Source organism: Canis aureus, chromosome 3, assembly GCF_053574225.1.
Source record: "Canis aureus isolate CA01 chromosome 3, VMU_Caureus_v.1.0, whole genome shotgun sequence".
NCBI classification, from domain to species: Eukaryota; Metazoa; Chordata; class Mammalia; order Carnivora; family Canidae; genus Canis; species Canis aureus.
Genome location: NC_135613.1, coordinates 72,735,952 through 72,755,768, shown reverse-complemented (window position 1 = coordinate 72,755,768; position 19,817 = coordinate 72,735,952). Strand labels below are relative to the sequence as shown.

Here is a 19,817-nt window from a genome sequence, read left to right as displayed (position 1 = left end):
TAGGCTTAGAAGAGGATTGGTAGTTGAAGCCTAGATGGGACACTGTTTTTCTCCTCTTCACTATTTCTAGCATCTCTAGCTCAAAGTGTAGCTATACTGCAATAATATGAAGAATACACTGGTAAGATCCTGCCCAGAGATACTTCATCCCTCTTGCTCTAGATATATTCAAGACTTGCTGCAATCTCAGAAGTGGTGGATGGGGATGGCATCTTTTTTTATTAATATTTTATTTATTCATAAGAGAGAGAGAGAGAGAAAGTAGGCTCCACGCAAAGAGTCTGATGTGGGACTCGATCCCTGGACTCCGGGATCACGCCCACTCAACCGCTGAGCTACCCAGGCATCCCTGGGATGACGTCTTGAGATGGGGAAGGTGTTTATAAGCAAAAAGATCATAGTCCAAGGAAGAGATCAAGTCTTCAGGCTTCTTTTATGATTTTTCTAGCTTTTTCTGAATCATTTCAGCAAGTCTGACGTAGGCTCTGAAGTTTTAGTTGAATAAGTTGCTTGCAGACTCTTGACAGTGGTAGAAAAAAAAGAAAGTTGCTATTGTCTATGCCACAACTCATACTTAATGAACTAGAATTTACTGGGGCAAATCCCCAGGTGATTATTATAGACACTAAATATTAAGAACCACTGATTTATAGACTTTTCTCTGGTTATAGGCAGCAAGCTTAAAGACCCAGAAACTTTTATCTTCATTATATTTCATTTGATTTACTTGTCACTTAGCTGGATTGCTAGTTACCATCCCTCCCCTCAGAGGACTGAAATCCTTTCCACCTTAGGAAATCCTACAGGAGACTCAGCTTCCAATTCATTGAATAATCAGTCATCTTTAAAATGAATTCAGTATTAAAACCAATAAATTTTTCTCCCTTACCCCCATAACTTCATCCCCAATGTATGAAAGATGCAAAGAGAGCACCTGTCTCTTGTTTTCAGGGAAGATAGAGTGTTGCCTATGGCAACTACCAGACCACTTGAGATTTACTGCTGCAGGTTCCCTAAGCAACCCTGGTAACCATCTTTGCAAGGACTCTTAAGTGGGCAAGGGCTCTGGATAATCTCAATCTATTGCATCCCCAGCTACCACCTATTTCTGACTTTTCTTGGGAGGCATACGGGATTCTGAACAACCTATTCCCCTGAGAAAGAGCTAAGGATTTTCTGTCTCCTTTGGGTCCCTGGAGCAGGGCAGAAGGCAGAGAAGGCTTTCCTTGGAAAAAGCAAGAGGCAGCAGCTGCTCTGAGTATAGGTGAATGGCAATAATTACCTCCTAGGGAGACTTACTTCCCAGCTCTTAGTCTGGCACTGTGGCATTAAAAAAAAGTCTCAAAAAAAAAAAAGTCTCTTTTCAAACTCTATTGGCACTTTGGGGTGTTGGAGAATTAATGGTTGAGTGTTCGTTCTCCAACATGTAGATTAAAAGACACCTTTCAATATATATTTTTAAAGTATTTAAGTTTTGGGGGGCTCCTGGGGGGCTCAGTCATTTAAGCGTCTGTTTTTGGCTCAGGTAAGGATCCCAGGGTCCTGGGATGGAGTTCTGCATCAGGCTCCCTGCTCAAGTGGGGAGCCCGCTTTTCCCTCTCTCTTTGCTCCTCCCTCCGACTTGTGCACTCTCTCTTTCTCCCTCTCCCTGTTCCCCCTCTCAAATACACAAATAAACATCTTTAAAAGATTTAATTTCTTAAAAGTGACCTCTACACCCATCGTGGGGCTCAGACTCACAACCCCAAGATCAAGAGCCATGTGGTCTACCAACTGAGCCAGCCAGGCACCCCACCTTTCAGTATTTAAACATGCATAGTGAACGACTTCAAGGTCCAGTGGACACTTCCTCTGGGATGTTAGTGATTCTAGTCTGCTAACTTTTTTATTGTCTGAAATGACTCTGTGTTACATGAACCTTTGCTGGCTTTTAGGGCTCACCTCCTAATGTAGGGGCCCCAGTTTTCTGCAGATCCGCAGATCTCCTCAATGTTCCTGGTAGCTCCGTTGACTATCTAAATCCTTCATTTCTAAAATATCCACAGTACTCTATCAGGAGCTGCTGCCGCTCTGAGCTGCTCCACTAACACTGCCTCCCACTATGCTGCCTGGCATGGCAGTTTCTGCTAGGGACCGTCCCTGCTCTGTGGGAAACAATGCACACTGCTGCATTCAGTAATTGTGCTGTGGTCCTTGCTGGAAATTGACACCTCTGCAGGCTGGCACTGCCATGACTCTGCTCTTTCTCCTGGGTGCCCTGGGTCTTTCCCACTGGGTTCCTACTGGGTATCAAGGGAGCACCTGCTGGTCAGTAACAGAGTAGGGAATACTTTCTCTCTCTTATGTGTTATACACTATGGTGGTGGTGGTGGGAATGTCCCCAAAGAAGTTGTTTGAGCTCCAATGTGTTATGGAGATAGGAAAATAGTTCTTTCAATGTCTATATAAGACCTGTCTTTACTTTGAGGGCTGGACTTTAGCTCAGGAGTTATGGCAGAGGAACAAAGACCACACACCATTCTGACGAACAAGGCACTTAACTCTTGGTGAGCCTATTGTGCTTGGCTCCATATTCCCCTAGGAGGAGATCTCTCAGATGAGGATCCGAAGGCTTCTTGCAAATAAACACCCTTAAAGCCACCCTCCCGGCTAGCCAGACATACCCAGCCATCCCAGAGCCATCTGCAGTGGGGAAGATGAGATCCCTGACCACCCCTTTGCAGCCATGTGATATCCTAAAGGTTTTTCATGTTTGCAAGCCTTGTTTATACTTATAGGATCTCAAGAAACTTGAGGTCAGGGACTACGTTTCACACTTCTCGTGTTTGTAACACTAGCATAGCCCCAGAACAACAGACAGTAAAGAAAACAAACCTACATAACCCTTTATAATTTCTAAAGTGCTTTTGTAAACATTATCTCCTTTAGTTTTTACAGCAACCCTGTAGTGAGGCTATTACTATCTTCGTTGTGCAGATGAGATATCCCAAGCAGTCCAGGGGCACCAAGATACTCAGTGGTGGAGCTGAACCTTGAACTGCTAATAGCCTCAAGCATAGGTCACTTTTAATTTTTAAAAGGAAAAGTCTTTTGTGCTTTTTCTTTCTTTTTTCAATTTTCCCTCCTATATTTGGGGTCTTTCCTTGCTTGGACCTCTGAGATCTCATTATGGCCTGAATGTGTCTCTCCCCTTCCCATTCAGATGTCTAAGTCCCAACCCCTACCATGATGGTATTTGGAGGTAAGGCCTTTGGGAGGTAATAAGGTTCTGATGAATCAGAAGAGTGGGCCCCCATGATGGGACTGGTGCCCTTAAAAAGAGAAAGACAGACTAGGGCTCTCCTACTCTCTTTCCTTCTGAGAGGTGAGGATGCTGCGAGATGGCAGTATGTCTGCAAGCCATGAAGAACCCCTCTTCCTGGAATCAAATCAGCTGACACCTTGATCTCGCATTTCTCAGCCTCCAGAGCTGCAGGAAATAAATTCCTGTTGTTTAAGCCACCCAGTGTATGTATTTTGTCAAGGCAGCCTGAGCTGCCTAATGCAGACCTTATTGCCTATTTTTTCTTTGTCTTTGTCTTCCAAATCTCTGGCCTATCATACTCATGGAAAGGAGAATGTTCTTTGCTGCTGCTTTGATCTTTTGGTTTCTTGACTTTTCTTCATTTGTTCCTGGGAGGAGAGAGTATGAAGGCAAGAGTGCTGGCTTCATAAGGAAAGAATCAGAAGATACAGCTTTAGATTCTAAGTCCGCTGCTACCTGTATGAGCTCCGACAAGTACTCTAACATCTCCAGGTGCTTGGATAGGTGGTGCATCTGTTTGAGACTCAGTTTTCTCATCTGTACCATAAGAAGATTAAAAAAAAGGATCCAGGACCCTTTCTGGCATAAAATGTTCTGATTTGGGGGGCACCTAGGTAGTTCAGCAGGTCTGCCTTTGGCTCAGGTCATGATCCCTCTCCCTCTGCCTCCCCCTGCTTGTGTGTGCTGTCTCTCCATCTGGGTTAAATAAATAAATAAATAAATAAATAAATAAATAAAATCTTAAAAAAAAACAAAAACAAAAATAATGGGATGCTTGGGTGGTTCAGTGGTTGAGTGCCTGCCTTCGGCTCAGGGCGTGATCCTGGTCCCAGGATTGAGTCCCACATCAGGCTCCCTGCACAGAGCCTACTTCTCCCTCTGCCTATGTCTCTATCTCTCTCTGTGTCTCTCATGAATAAATAAATAAAATCTTTTTTAAAAATTAAAAAAAATAAAATGTTCTGATTTTATCAATCTGAATTAACATCTTAGGTTCCTTCTCTGATAGTTTCAATCCTTTGACAACCTACCATTCTTTTTATCAGTCCACCAATTTGGACATTCAATCTGTCCCTCTTCCTAAGTCCTAATCACGTATTTCATATTATCAGATGTAATGCTAGGCCACCTAACATACACTCAGGCTATTTCCCTGGGGAAAGGATTCTTTGCTACAGAATCAACTACAGCATAGTATCATCTTTGTAAGTTGTTTATTTTCTAAGATCAGCTTCTTAAAAACAAGGAGTGTATTTCAGTGAATCTAGTTCACATGCACAATGTAGGAGGTGTCTGTGGCTTGTTGGTTTATGTAACTTATGGTCAAGTGGTGGCCGCTTTGTTTTGGGTCATTCCTTTATCCCACTTTTGGTGCTCTGTGCTTAGCCATGCTGTACTGTCTTCTATAGAAACCATGCCAACTTCTTCCCATTACCTTTCAGCTTGGCCCCACTAGAGGTGAAGAAGTGAGCCAGAGAATATCATTATATTTCTTTCCCCAACTCCTACATCAAACCCCATTCTGGAGGAGATGCAATTCATCATCTCCCCTTAGATCTGTTAGATATTCTGAACAGCTGATCTCATAGCTTCATCTCAGATGCTGTGAAACAGCAGCTTTAGCCTTATACACATTCAGCTCTTCCAAGTCAATAGTGTTGGCTCACAAATGGGCCCCCTTTACATGGAAGGCAAAGAAAGATCAAAATAAGAGGTAGACCACTCCAGATTGGTGAGCTGGGGGACTTATTTATGAGGCTGGTCCTGAGAGGCCACATGATGAGCAGATTACCCACACTCATCTCTCAGAATCTAAAAAGTTTACATAGAGGCCTTAACTGGGTTCAGTAACATATACCATCCAGATGGTCTCAACAAAACCTTACTCTCTCAAGACTATGTCCTTGGAACAGCTCCCACTGTGGAACAGTGGAACAGTAGGCATACATTCCAAGGACAGGGAAAGGGATGAGGAGCCTCTGATTGCCAGGGTCCAGCTTGACTGTCAACTGGTGGTCATATCCTTTTGATTAATTTCTCCAACAAACAGGGTACTAAGTAAACACATAAGAGCTGAAAATAATTCAGCCCATGAGACAACCTCCAAAATGAAACTGTAATTGATGACCCTTGAGGTCTATTAACAAGGGATAGACAAGAAATAAGCAGACATTGCTACTGCCACAGAACCAGCTGAGCTTTTTAAAACCATGAGGGATTCTTCAGGGACTCTTGGTTTTCCCAGGTATCAGTGGGATTTACTATTTACATCATTGCATGCAAAGTGGGGTTTGTCTCTTGTTCAGTAAAATTGATGAATGTAAATGGGGAGAATTTTAGTTCTTCCTCTTGTGAAATTCTCCCTCCCAGAGGTGTTTCTCATACACTCTGCCTTCCCTGCAGTATGTATTCTTTTTTTATTTTTAATTTTACTTTATTTTTATTTTTTTTTTAAAAATTTACTTATTTATTCATGACAGACACACAGAGAGGCAGAGACATAGACAGAGGGAGAAGCTATGGGACTCAATCCCAGGACCCCAGGATCATGATCTGAGCCAAAGGCAGACACTCAACCACTGAGCCACCCAGGCACTCCTGTATTCTTTTTTTTTTTTTTAATATTTATTTATTTGAGAGAGGGGGAGAGCAGACTTGTAAGCAAGCTCACAAGTTGGGGGAGGGGCAGAGGGAAAGCATCTTCAAGTGGACTCCCCACTGAGCAGGGAGCCTGAGGTGGGGCTTGATCCCACCACCTATAAGATCATGACCTGAGCTGAAACCGAGAGTCAGATGTTTAATTGACTGAGCCACCGAGGTGTCCCATGCAGCATATACTCTTTATAAAGAGAAAACGGATTCTAATTCTGGATTCTACAAGTCAAAAGTAATGCAGACTAACCCTTCCCACTGTCTTCCGTGAAAGTGTCTCTTCTTACAAAGACCTTTGGTGCTTGAATCAAACACTTGATAATATATATTTTTTGCACCCTCTTTACTGAATTCCCTTCAGCTGAGTCTCCATTAGTAGAAAATTTCTTCCTCATGAGTTTTTCTTTAATGAAAAAAAAGTTTAGGGGCACCTGGGTGGGTCAGTCGGTTTAGCATCTGCCTTCAGCCCAGGTCATGATCGCAGGGTCCTGGGATCAAGCCCCACATTGGGCTCCCAGCTCAGTGGGGAGATTGTTCTCCCTTTCCCTCTGTCTCTCTCCTAGCCTGTGCTCTCTCTCTCACTCACTCTCTCTCAAATAAACAAATAAAATCTTAAAAAAAACTTTAACATCTTTATCCAGATATAATTCACATACCAAAAAAAATCAACCCATTTAAAGTATACAATGATTTTAGTATATTACCAAACTTGTACAATCATTATTATGATCTAAGTTTCAAATACTTTCATTATCCTAAAAGGAAATGCTTTATCCATTAGTAATCACACCTCATTCTTTCCTACTGCCCAACCCTAACGCTTAGGAACTACTAATCTCGTTTCTGTTTCTTGCCTATTCTGGACATTTCATATGTATGGAATCAGGCAATATGTGACTTTTATATCTGGCTTCTTTCATGCAGGTACTATTTTGAAGGCTCATCTATGTTGTAGCATGTATCGGTATCCTATTTATTTATTTGTATATTTTTTATTGGAGTTCGATTTGCCAACATATAGCATAACACCCAGTGCTCATCCTGTCAAGTGCCCCCCTCAGTGAATATCTCATTTATTTTTATTGCTGCATAGTAATCCAGTGTATGGATATACCACATTTTATTTATCCATTTATCAGTTGAATCACATTTGGGTTATTTCTGCTTTTTGGCTATTATGAATAATATTGCTGTGAACATTACTATACAAATTCTTGTATAAACATGTTTTCAATTCTCTTGGGTATACCTAAAAGTGGAATTACTGGATTATATAGTAACTTTATGTCTGATATTTTGAGAAGTCGCTAAACCATTTTCCCAAGGTGACTGTACCATTTTACATTTCCATCAGCAATGTACGAAGTTTCCAATTCCTCCACATCCTCTTTAAAAAATATTTAATTAGGGATCCCTGGGTGGCGCAGCGGTTTCACGCCTGCCTTTGGCCCGGGGCGCGATCCTGGAGACCCGGGATCGAGTCCCACGTCAGGCTCCCGGTGCATGGAGCCTGCTTCTCCCTCTGCCTGTGTCTCTGCCTCTCTCTCTCTGTGTGTGTGACTAGCATAAATAAATAAAAATTTAAAAAAAAATATTTAATTATTTATTATTTGAGAGAGAGAGAGAAAGAGAGAGAGAGCTCATGTTAGCAAGTTGGGGGAGGGGTAGAGGGAGAGAGAGAGAATCCCAAGCAGATTCCCAGCTGAACACAGAGCCCCATGCAGAGCTTGATCTTACAACCTGAGAACACAACCTGGGCCAAGCCAAGAGTCACATGCTCAACTGACTGAGCAATCCAGGCACCCCCCATGTCCCCTTGCCTTTGTCCATCTTCTCTATTACAGCCAGCCTAGTGGGTGTGAGGTAGTGTCTCACCATGGTTTTGATTTGCATTTCCCTAATAACTAAGGGTGTTGCGTATATTTTCATGTGTTAATTGGTCATTTTTATATCTTCTTTGATGAAATATCAATCAAATCCTTTGCCTACTTGTAACTGGGCTATCTGTTTATTACTGAGTTATAAGAGTTCTTTATATATTCTGGATACATCTTTATCAGATATATGATTTGCAAATATTTTTTTCTCATTCAGTAAGTTATCTTTTTACTTTCTTGATGGTACCATTTGCAGCACAAAATTATTTATCATTTCTCTTTTTTTAAGATTTATTTATTTATTTATTTATCATAGACATAGAGAGAAAGAGAGAGGCAGAGACACAGGCGGAGGGAGAAGCAAGCTCCATGCCAGGAGCCTGACGTGGGGCTCGATCCCGGGACTCCAGGATCGCGCCCTGGGCCAAAGGCAGGCGCCAAACCGCTGAGCCACCCAGGGATCCCCTATTATTTCTAATTTTATTTGTATGTAGTCCAATTTATCTATTATTCATATTGTCTGTTGTGTTTTTGGTATTGTAGCTATGAGCCCATTGCCCAAGTCAAAGTCTTGAAGATTTGCTCCCACATTTTCTTTTACAAGTTTTCTAGTTTTAGCCTTTACATTTATGCCTATAATCCATTTTGATTTAATTTTTGTGTATAGTGTGAGGTAGGAGCCCAACTTTATTCTTTTGTACATGGATATCCAGTCTTCTCAGTACCATTTGTTGAAAAGACTATTATTACCCCACTGAATTGTCTTGGTATCTTTCTCAAAAATCAATTCATACACCCCATTAATTAAAGAAAGGTTAAAAACCATGTGATCCTGTCAATAGATGCAGAAAAACCATTTGACAAAATACAGCATTCATTCTTGATAAGAACCCTCAGCGAAGTAGGGATAGATGGAACATACCTCAACATCATAAAGGCCATATATGAAAGACCCACAGCTAATATGATCCTCAGTGGGGAAAAATAGAGAGCCTTTCCCCTATGGTCAGGAACAAGACAAGAATGCCCACTCTCACCGTTACTATATAACACAGTACTGGAAGCCTTAGCTTCAGCAATCAGAAAACAAAAAGAAATAAAAAGCATCCAAATCAACAGAGAAGAAGTTAAACTTTCACTATTTGCAGATGACATGATATTCTACGTAGAAAATCCAAATGACTTTACCAAAAAATTGCTAGAACTAATACATGAATTCAGCAAGGTTGCAGGGTATAAAATCAATGTGCAAAAATTTTGTTGCATTTCTATACACCAATAACAAAGCAGCAGCAGAAGAAGAAATCCAGGAATTGATTCCATTTGCATTTGCACCAAAAACAGTAAGATACCTAGGAATAAACTTAGCTAAAGAGGTAAAAGATCTAAACTCTGAAAGCTATAGAACACTTATGAAAGAAATTGAAGAGGATACAAAGAAGTGGAAAAGCATTCCATAGTTATGGATTGGAAGAATAAACATCGTTAAAATGTCTATACTACTCCAAGCAATCTAGCCATTTAATGGCATCTCTATCAAAATACCACCAGCAAGATGCCTGGGTAGCTCAGCGGTTAAGCGCCTGCCTTCAGCTCGGGGCATGATCCTGGAGTCCCAGGATGGAGTCCCACTTCGGGCTCCCTGCATGGAGCCTGCTTCTCCTTCTGCCTGTGTCTTTGCCTCTCTCTCTTTCTCTCTCTCTCTTTCTGTGTGCCTCTCATGAAAAAATAAATAAAATCTTAAAAAATAATACCACCAGCATTTTCACAAAGCTAGAACAAACATTCCTAAAATTTGTATGGAACTACAAAAGACCCCAAATAGCCAAACCAATCCTGAAAAGGAAAAACAAAACTAGAGGCACCATGATTCCTGACTTCAAGCTATATTACAAAGCAGTAGTCATCAAGACAGTATGGTACTGGCACAAAAACAGACACATAGATCAGGATCTCTGATGTCTATCATAGAAAGATTTCTATTCTGAGAAAACCCAGAAACAGACTCACAACTCCATGGTCAATTAATCATTAGCATAGCAGGAAAGAAAATCCAAAGGAAAAAAGACAGTCTCTTTAACAAATGGTGTTGAGAAAACTGGAAAGCAACATGCAGAAGAATGAAACTGGACCACTTTCTTACACCATACAAAAAAATGAATTAAAAAATGGATGAAAGACCTAAATGTAAGACAGGAAACCACCAAAACCCTAGAAGAGAACAGGAGCAACAACCTCTTTGACCCTGGCCACAGCAACTTCTTACTAGTCACATCTCTGGAGGCACGGGAAACAAAAGCAAACATGAACCATTGTGACTTCATCAAGATAAAGAGCTTCTGCAGAGTGAAGGAAACAATCAACAAAACTAAAAGTCAGCCTACAGAATGGGAGAAGATATTTGCAAACAGCATATTGATAAAGGGTTAGTATCCAAAATCTATAAAGAATTCATTAAACTCAACAACCAAAAAATAAATAACCCAGTTTAAAAATAGGCAGAAGACATGAATAGACACTTTTCCAAAGAAGGCATCCAAATGGCCAACAGACACATGAAAAGGAACTCAACATTACTCATCATCAGGGAAATATAAATCAAAACCACGATGAGATACCACCTCACACCTGTCAGAATAGCTAACATATTTTCCCCTGTATATGCAAAAGCCAATTCTTTTTCTTTTTAATTCAGAATGGCTAAAATTAAAAACACAAGAAACAACAGGTGTTGGCAAGGATGCAGAGAAAGGGGAACCCTCTTACGTTTTGGTGGGAATGCAAACTGGTGCCACCAGTCTGGAAAACAGTATGGAGTTTCCTCAAAAAGTTAAAAATAGGGGCGCCTGAGTGGCCTTGAAGTGACTGACTTTTGTTTTTGGTTCAGGTCATGATCTCTGGGTCTGGAGATTGAGCCCCACATCAGGCTCCCTGCTCAGTGGGGAGTCTGCTTCTCCCTCTCTCTCTTTGCATCTCTCCCAGCTTCCTCATTGCCTCTCTCTTTCTCTCTCAAATTAATTTTTAAAAATATTTTTATTTATTTTGCAGAGATTGAGAGAGAGAGAGAGAGAGAGAGAGAGAGAGCACAAGCAGGGGGAATAGGAGAGGGAGAAAGAGGCTCCCTGCTGAGCAGGGCACAGGATATGGGACTTGATCCCAGGACCTTGCGATCATGACCTGAGCTGAAGGTAGATGCCCAACTGACTGGGCCACCCAGGTGCCTCTAAGTAAATGAATCTTAAAAAGTTAAGAATAGGATTACCCTATGATCCAGCAATTGCACTACTAGGTACTTACACAAAGGATATAAAAATACAGATTCAAAGGGTCCATGCAGCCCATTGTTTATAGCAGCATTATCAACAACAGCCAAACTATGGAGAGAGTTCAAATGCCCATCGACTGATAAATGTATAAAGAAGATGTGGTATATATATATATACACATACACCATAGAATATTTCTTAGCCATAAAAAAATGAGAAATTGCCATTTGTAACAATGCGGATGGAGCTACGTGAAATGTCAGTCAGAGAAAGACAAATACCATATGATCTTGCTCATATGTGGAATTTAAGAAAGAAAACACATGAACATATGGGAAGGGAGGGAAAAGGAGAGATGGAAATAAACCATAAGAGACTTTTTAAAAGATTTTTAAAATTTATTCATGAGAGACATACAGAGAGAGGCAGAGACATAGGCAGAGGGTGAAGCAGGCTCCTTATGGGGAGCCCGATGTAGGACTTGATCCCTGGACCCAGGTTCACGCCCTGAGCTAATGGCAGATGCTCAACCGCTGAGCCATCCAGGTGTCCCTAAACTACCTGTTTGGAGAAACTATTCTTAGCTTTTCTGCAGCCCTGGGGGCACAGTTTTGTAATTTTTAAATTTTTAAAAATGTTTACTTTTTAATTTAAATTTAATTAATTAACATATAATGTATTATTGATTTCAGAGATGGAGGTCAGCGATTCATCACTTATAAGATACCCAGTGCTCATTACATCACATGCCCTCCTTAAAGCCCATCACCCAGTTACCCCATTGGGGGGCATGTTTTAACTGTAGCTAGGACTCTTCCATCTTTCCCTTGTAGCAAAGTCAGAATTGGATCTTTGCCAACTATCCCTTCTCTTGCCCTTATTCTAGCTCTCTGTATCTTGGCAGGGATAGAATCCTGGGCAGTACGATGGTCTCCATTTTCTGGAGGGTGCTTGATTGCTCAGCAAACCCCTTTGCTTTTCTCTTGGCTTCTCCATAAGTGCCTTGGGGGCCTCCACTTTACTATAAGATAAAGCGGTCAGACCTAAGTTAGATTTTGGACGGCAGCTCTAGTGTGCTAGTCATGTCTCCATAAACTCTCAAAAAAGAGAATATATGGTTTGGGATAAAACCTCTCTTTCTCTTGCTTTATTTTTGCCAATATACACTGAGTGCTGCCAAGGTGCCAGTATTGTGTTAGGTTCTGGGCGTAGAGAAACGAAGTAATGAAGAAATGCTCTGAGCATATGAGTCCTTGGTGTCAAGGAAATCACAATTTAATGGGGAGACATTCATTTATCTAAGAAATATTTGCTATGTCCCAGACACAGTGTTAAGTGCTAGATAAAGAATAATGAATTAAACAGATATGGTTTCTGTCCTTTAGGAATTATAATCTAATTAGACAGAGAGCCATAAATGTAATGTAAGTTAGGCTGTTAAAAATGCTACAACAGATTCACAATAATAATAATTTTAATAATCATTTGTAGAGCACCAATTATGTGCCAGGCTATTGTTAGTACTTTATACATAGTAATTTATTCATTCTTCCTGACACTTCCATGAAATAGGTGTTATTATTAACCCTACTTTACAGCTGAAGAACTGAGGCCTAGAGATGCTCGTTAATTTTTTTAAGACCACATCGCTAATGAGTTGTGTGTGAAGTCAGCATTTGAACCCAGTCGGTCTGGCTCCCAAGCCTGTGCTCTGAAGAGACAAAAGCTCTGGAGACCCAGAAGAAAACTATGACTGATTTTTACAAGGATTATGAAGATCTTGAGCTGAGCTGTACAGTTGGGTGAGCTTCAAGGGTATTCCAAGCACACGGACAAGCAGGTGCAAAGGTTACAGAGAAAGTGCAGAACGTGTTTTGATCCTAAGGGAGTTGGCTTTGGTCCTGGGTGGGGAAGGGTGGAGAGTGGCAAAATCCTTGAAATTTGAAATGCTGACAGAGATTGGGGCCAGGTTGTAAAGGTGTTTGAGTCCTCTGCTCTAAGAGTTTGAACTTCCCAAACAATGCATCCGTAAATACTTGATGCTTGGAAGTCACTGGAAAAAAAACTCTAGAGAAATCAAAGCTTCTAACAGAGTTGGTATGACATGTAGGGGTAGGGTATTTGATACCTACTTAGGTTTCCACATCCAGCTTTTATTGGAACGTGGCTCAATGTGGAGTTTGCAGTTGGGGTTAGGATTGTCAGAGCTCAGATCCTGATACCTACCTACATCATACCCTGCCCCTATTTTTACCTTAAAATTGAACTCAATGTAATAATCTTAATTAAGAGTGAAAAGAGGGGATCCCTGGGTGGCGCAGCGGTTTGGCGCCTGCCTTTGGCCCAGGGCGCGATCCTGGAGACCCGGGATTGAATCCCGCGTCGGGCTCCAGGTGCATGGAGCCTGCCTCTCCCTCTGCCTGTGTCTCTGCCTCTCTCTCTCTCACTGCGTGCCTATCATAAATAAATTAAAAAAAAAAAAAAAAAGAGTGAAAAGAAATGAGGGCCTTTTAATTTTATTTTGAAAGATAGAGTTAAAAATCACCCATGGGTGCTTGGAGTAAAATCTGAAAAGTAGATTATTGCAGAAAAGGAAGGCATTGGTATAAATAGTAATTTTTTACGTATATGATTTTAAATGAGTTTTAAAAGGAAGACGTGCTACCAGGATTGAGTTTTTTTTTTTTCCCCATAGAGCTCCTATAGAATTCTCACAGCGCACTTGCAGAAAGTTTGGGAATGCACGCAATTTCTTAAGCAGATTGTTGCATAGCAGTGATAGAAATATTTTAGTATTTTTCTTACACATCTACTTTAAATAAATTTGTGAAGAAAAAAAAATCCTTGGCATTTTTTTTTAACAGACCACAGACACTGGTATACTCTAAAGTTCGGAAAGACAACAAGATTTGGCGATGAAAAGCCTGGATTTGCTTCTCAGACTCATCACTTCCCGGCTGTGAGTCAGTCATCAGATGGGTCAAGTAACCTGACCATCTGTAAGTGGAGATAATAACTACTTTATGGGGCGCCTGTGTGGCTCAGTCGGTTAAGCATTTGCCTCAAGCTCAGGCATGATCTCAGGGTCCTGGGATCAAGCCCCTGCATTGGGCTCTGCTCAGCGTGGAGCCTGCTTCTCCCTCTCCCTGTGACCCTCCCACTTGCTCTCTCTCTAATAAATATAGCCTTAAAAAAATCTCATTTAAGGAAATAACTACTTTATGAAGTTGTGAGATTGGGAAGGTTTTTACGTGACATCTCTGGTTGTATCATGAATACAACTTCCAAAGACTGAACGATATGTGCTGAGTAAACCTAACTAAAACACTTAAAACTATCATTTTCTCCCTGTGACTCCAAAGTTAATTTTTTTAAAGATTTATTTATTTGGGGGAGAGAGAGAGAGAGAGAGAGCGCGAGCACAGGGGAAGGGGCAAATCCTGAAGCAGACTCCTCACTGAGCAGGGAGCCAGACACCATCCCACCCAGGACCCTGAGATCATGATGGGCCAAAATCAAGAATCCTCTGCTTAACTAGCTGAACCACCCAGGTGCCTCAGAAGTTAATTTATTTTCATAGCCCTAATCCTATTCTCCATCATCCCTCATCTTTTCAAGGTGATTTGGAAAGCAGCCTGTCCTTGTATCCTTGCTTTTAGAGGAAGGAAATGAATACTCAAGTGTATACTATGTGCCAGAGTTTAATCTAGGTCCCTGTGCATATTTATAACAATTAATTCTCCTAACAAGCCTGTGAGGTAGGAGTGATTCTCCAGAAAAAGAAACTGAGGCTCAAGATGACCCTATAAATGGAAAAGCCGACCACAAAGTCTAGGCCTAACTGTAAAACCCTTGCCTCTTTTTCTCTGTTCCACCAGGCTGCTCTTTAAACATAGCAGAGGAAATTATTTTTTAAATAAAAATAAATAATAAATAATAAAAACCTAAGAATTCTTTTTAAAATGTCTTGAGAACCCTGGGGCTAACTGGAGACATCCCTGGGTGGCACAAAACCATGGTTGCAGACTGTTACCTAAGTCCAAGGCACCGTTGTAACTTCAGCCCTCTGTGCTTTCTGTTTGGCTGTACAGACATCCAGCTTCCTGGAGCCGGCTTCCATTTGGATTCCAGCTTTCTGGCTCCTGATGTGGGTTTGTGGTTTTCAACTGCCTGTAGTTTAAATAGAAAGGACTAGAAGGCCTTCAGTGTAAAGGAAAAGGAAGCGCAGCTAGGCATCCTGTAGTTTAGAACTTTGACCAGCAGGTGTCTCTGCAGGCAAGGGAGAGGGTTCCTCTCTGGCAGTACCGTCTTAGGGGTGCAAGATGGGTTTTCTAGTTTCACTAAGGAAAATTGTGGTAGAAATGAAGCAAACAAAGGTAGGTTGGCCACCTTTGAATGTGTGAATTGAGTGACCAATTCACTCAATTGGTCAGTCCCAATTGAGTGAATTTTTCTTAACCAATAGCTTAAGAGGCTGGTAGAAGAACTAAGCAAACCCAATCTTTTTTTTTTTCCTTAAGATTTTATGTATTTATTCATGAGACAGAGAGAAGGAGCAGAGATATAGGCAGAGGGAGAAGCAAGCTACCTGTGTGGAGCCTGATGCAGAACTCGATCCCAGGATCCTGGGGGTCCTGGACCCTGGGATCATGACCTGAAAAGAAGGCAAACGCCCAAACCACTGAGCCACCCAGGTGCCCCTGAACTGTGTATCCTTATCTTCCATGAAATGTTGTGAATTCTCAGAATTTTAGAGACACTTCTATATAAGGGAAAGAAAAGGATCCAAATATGCCAAAATTTTAATTAATATTTGTTGAGTTCTACTCTTCATTTAGCAGAAAGCAGCACATTATTAAAAAAATTTTTTATTGGCATAGATATTAAGGAGTTGACCACAGGGTAACTAAGTGTACCTTTCCCTAAGGAGCATGTCCTTTTGTGAAACAAAGTTATCCTGAATAATTTTTTTTTTTTCTGTACACAGTGTATTTTCCCCTATAAAACCAAAGGCCTATCTACCCGGGGAAAACATTGATCCTAAAAGATGATTACAGTCACATCGAAGAGTGCAGAAAACCTTGAAAAGAAATCATACTTAAAGATCTTTTGGATGATCTAAAGGGTGATTAATAATACTCTAAAATTGCTTCCACATCCTAGAACATATGGCAAGTAGTATGGATAATTTTTTAAGTTTGGTGTAATAGCTCGAATGGCTCCAGTTAAAAGAAAAATGTGGGCAAGCTGAACAGAAAATCCTTGAGTGAAAGTTTATTTAGCTTCTCTTAAGCCCCTTCCCCAAGATCTTTTATAACAGGAGACTATGTACTTTACTTTGGCTGCCTAGACACCCAGGGGGAGCATTTGGACACGACTGGGTTGATCTGGGATAGAAGGAGGAAAGGCAACCGCCTCATAGCTGAAGTGGTAATGCAGAACACAGCCCTCACAAAGAAAAGGCACACATTCGACTCCTCCAGAGAACCAGGGAACATTGAGTGTTTGGACAATGTGATCAGTGTCCTGATTACTATGTGATGGCAGGATTTATAACTGGGTAATAATTTCCTTGTTTGGCAATATGTGGCATATAAATATGGTATTGCTTTTTGACATACAGCATTTCTGAATGATGCCCTTCTATCAACTGACTGCTCATATAACATTAGCTTTTTTTTTTTTTTTTTTCAGAGTAGTAATAAATTGGGCCAACGTAAAGTGAGGGTTGGACTTTCTTCAAGGCTCTGAGAATCTTTGGAGCTGTGTTGTGAGGTTGCAGTTTTCTTCCAGGTCACTGGTAAACTGCTCTGCAGATAAGCTAAGAGCACCTTTAAAGTCATGAAAGAGTTAATGAATTACCTCCTACTGCTTATATTTCTTTCTGGGCAGACCTTAGGTCCTCAGAGGTTCTCCATCATTTCTAGGGTCTGTGGGCCTACAGTATCCATCAGGAATGCCTTGGCTTGCCCTTTTCAAATTCTAGAAACAAGACCCAATGACATTACATAGGAAGATATCTCATTTTCATCTCTGAATCGATCTTTTGCCTATTAAAAAAAAAGTCTCTTGTTTTTCTAGAAAAGAGTGAGCTGGTTATGGAGCTGGGTGAGGGCTGGGTGGGGGCTAGTTTTCTGCCTCCATGTGTGATGGCAGGGACTCTGGGAACTTAGCCCCCTTCCCCCCAGGGGAGTTTGCAGCTGGGCAGGGACACACCTTCCAACCTGTTTTCTAAAGGCAGCAGAAGGACACACTAACCAGCAAGTCTCATTCCGGTGCTACTTACAGGTGAAGCTTCCCGGGTACTTCAGTCTGTTTTGTAGTTTGCTGTTTGTTATGCTTCCGTGCCAGCTCCATCCTGCTCTCAAGAATTCCTGGAGTCCTCTTCTTCCCTGGGTCTAAACTGAGTTCAGTCACCCTGGGCTTCTGGAGAAACCATTTTTTTTTTTTTTTTTTTTACCAGCTCCTCCCTTGCCAGATGTATAATCCAGTCCAGGAGGGCTCTTGGGCTCCAGAGAACACCACCTGAGTTTGAATTCTAGTTCTACCACTTTCGAGTGTATGACCATGGCCAATTGCCTCAATCCTGCGGTGCCTCATTTTCCTTATAGGCGAAATGGGGAGAATAGTATAATGTGTTTCGCAGGGTTGTTGTGGATTGAGTTCACTTACGTAAACTGCTTAGCGTCCCGACACGTTATTACTGACTGCCAGTTCCTCCCCAAGCCTACCTCAGTCTTAGCACTCAAGAAATCCTTTCTAAATGCATACATCTAAACTATTTTCCTTGTTCCCTGATGATTTTTGCTGCTCTGTGCCCTCCCCAGTTTTCCATGTTCTTTTTACCAAGGAGAACCCTTCAGGGAGCTTTCGAGCAAGTCTTTGTCCAACTCTCAATGGGACACACTATCTACTGGCCTCAATCCCTATAAGCAGGGAGCATAAATAATCTAACACACAGCATACATATTCTGGTCATTATTAGGGACCAGCATGATCTGCCTTTCCTCTTTGGAAGTGAGACTGACCCATGCTCCATTTCCCAGTTTCTCCTCAGAAGCTTCTTGCTTTTGACACCCTCCAGAGAGTGCCAGAAATTGTGGTACTGGATGTTCAATGATATCTGTGAGCGGAGGAGAGGCTGTGAAGACCCTGGTGAGAATGGTTTTGGTTCTGTTCCTCCCCAGTAAAAGATTCTTTTCCCCTTGCCTTACTAGCCAGCTAAGATCTCTGTTGAGGCCCCCCACCCCAGGGAGATGGCAAAACTGTGACTCTGGAGTGCAGCGCTAAAGCTAATGCACAGGCAGGTGAGTGAGGTCATGAAGTGCTAAGAGAGGTTGGGCACACCCCATCATTTATCTGGGATTGAATGAGCTCAACCAAGGCAAGGGCTTAACCAACACAAGAAGCTGAGGACCATTGCATCCTTATCCTTACGTGCTAGTCAAGCAGCCAATTACTGTTAATTGTGTTGGCAGTTTGGAACAGCAACCAGGGAACTGATGCAAGACAATTGTGGGATGACCTCTCTGTCCCGTCCTAGTGCCAGCCATTACTCATAGTCAGATGGGGAGCCAGGACGCGCTCGTAAACATTTTTGGGTCAGAGAGAGTCAATAGGCTCCCTCCTCCTCACACACTCACGGTGCCCTGGGTGTCAGTTTTGGTATGGTACATGCGGTCACCTGACGACACAGTTCCGCCGCACAGACAGACAGACGTCCAGGTGGATGGATCCGGACCGGACTGAGCACATCTTAACACTGGAGCGTTCAGTCCTCTCCCTGTCTCTAGCACCCCCCAGGCTGCCAAAGGCCACCTTGCCATTGCCAGGCCCATCGCCTATCCCTCTTATCCCCCCCCCCCCAAAGCAATTAAATCAATCTAGTTAATGGAAGCAGTGGGACGAAGTGGAAGGGAAAGCGCGGAGCTAGTGAGGAGGGGCCCTGGGGGATCCGGATGGCAGAGGAAGGAGAGAGAGAGAGAGAGTGAGATTCACTGTTGGAAGCGTCACTTTGGTCACCTTCGATGTCTTTGGAGGGTCCCCGTGGGGAGGGAATCATGATGCCAGAACCTGCTTCTTCATTTTGCCTAACAGACGGTTTCGTCCCTGAGCACGACGTGGCCCTGCTGGACGACGCGCAGCTGCTTCGTCGGGTCACGGCAGCGACACGAGCAGGACGCGGCGCCGGGACCTCCGGGACGGCCGGGACCGCCGGGACCGCCCCCCGCTGCAGGGTCGCGGGAGGCCGGGCGGAGGGAGACCCCCGGCGGAGCGCATCCCCGCGCGGCCCCGCCCCCGCGCCCCCCACCCCGCGGGCCGTGACGGGGCGCCCGGGGGCCGCGGGGCAGTTGCGCTGCTGGAAGGAATCTTGCTGAAGAACTGCCCTGCCCGGCCACCGGCCTGCTGACGGTTTCCTCGGCGCGGCGGCTGCTCCTGCCTGGGTGGCCTCGAGGGCTAAAGGGGGACGAGGCCGCGGTTTCCGGGGACGGGGCAGTACTTTGGTTCACGGGAGGCCGGGCGACTGCTGAAGGGGGCGGGTGGCCTGGAGCGCCGTGGCCTGCACCCCCCGCGGTCCCCCCCCGCCCCCGCCCCCGCCCGCGAGCGCGAGCGCGGCGGCCGTCCCGGAGCGGCGGGCGGGCGGGCGGGCGGGCGGCGCGCACCGTCCCGTCCCCGGAGGGGGGCGCCCGGGAGCCAGCGCCCGGGCCGGCGTCCCAC

The 19,817-nt window shown here is 43.2% G+C and overlaps 1 long non-coding RNA gene across 3 annotated transcripts; it reads right to left on the bottom strand.

The window, feature by feature from the left end:
• Positions 1-270: 270 nt before the first annotated feature.
• On the bottom strand, positions 271-19,409 carry LOC144311320 (uncharacterized). 3 transcript variants are annotated; one of them, XR_013376908.1, is made up of 4 exons: positions 19,122-19,409; positions 17,386-17,525; positions 15,133-17,081; positions 271-519 (listed from the first exon to the last, which is right to left on the bottom strand). It is a non-coding gene; the product is annotated as an uncharacterized LOC144311320 (long non-coding RNA). The 3 variants fall into 3 exon arrangements; XR_013376906.1 differs by having other exon boundaries at positions 15,133-17,525; XR_013376907.1 differs by lacking the exon at positions 271-519 and adding an exon at positions 13,591-14,096 and having other exon boundaries at positions 15,133-17,525.
• Between the last annotated feature and the right edge of the window lie 408 nt (positions 19,410-19,817).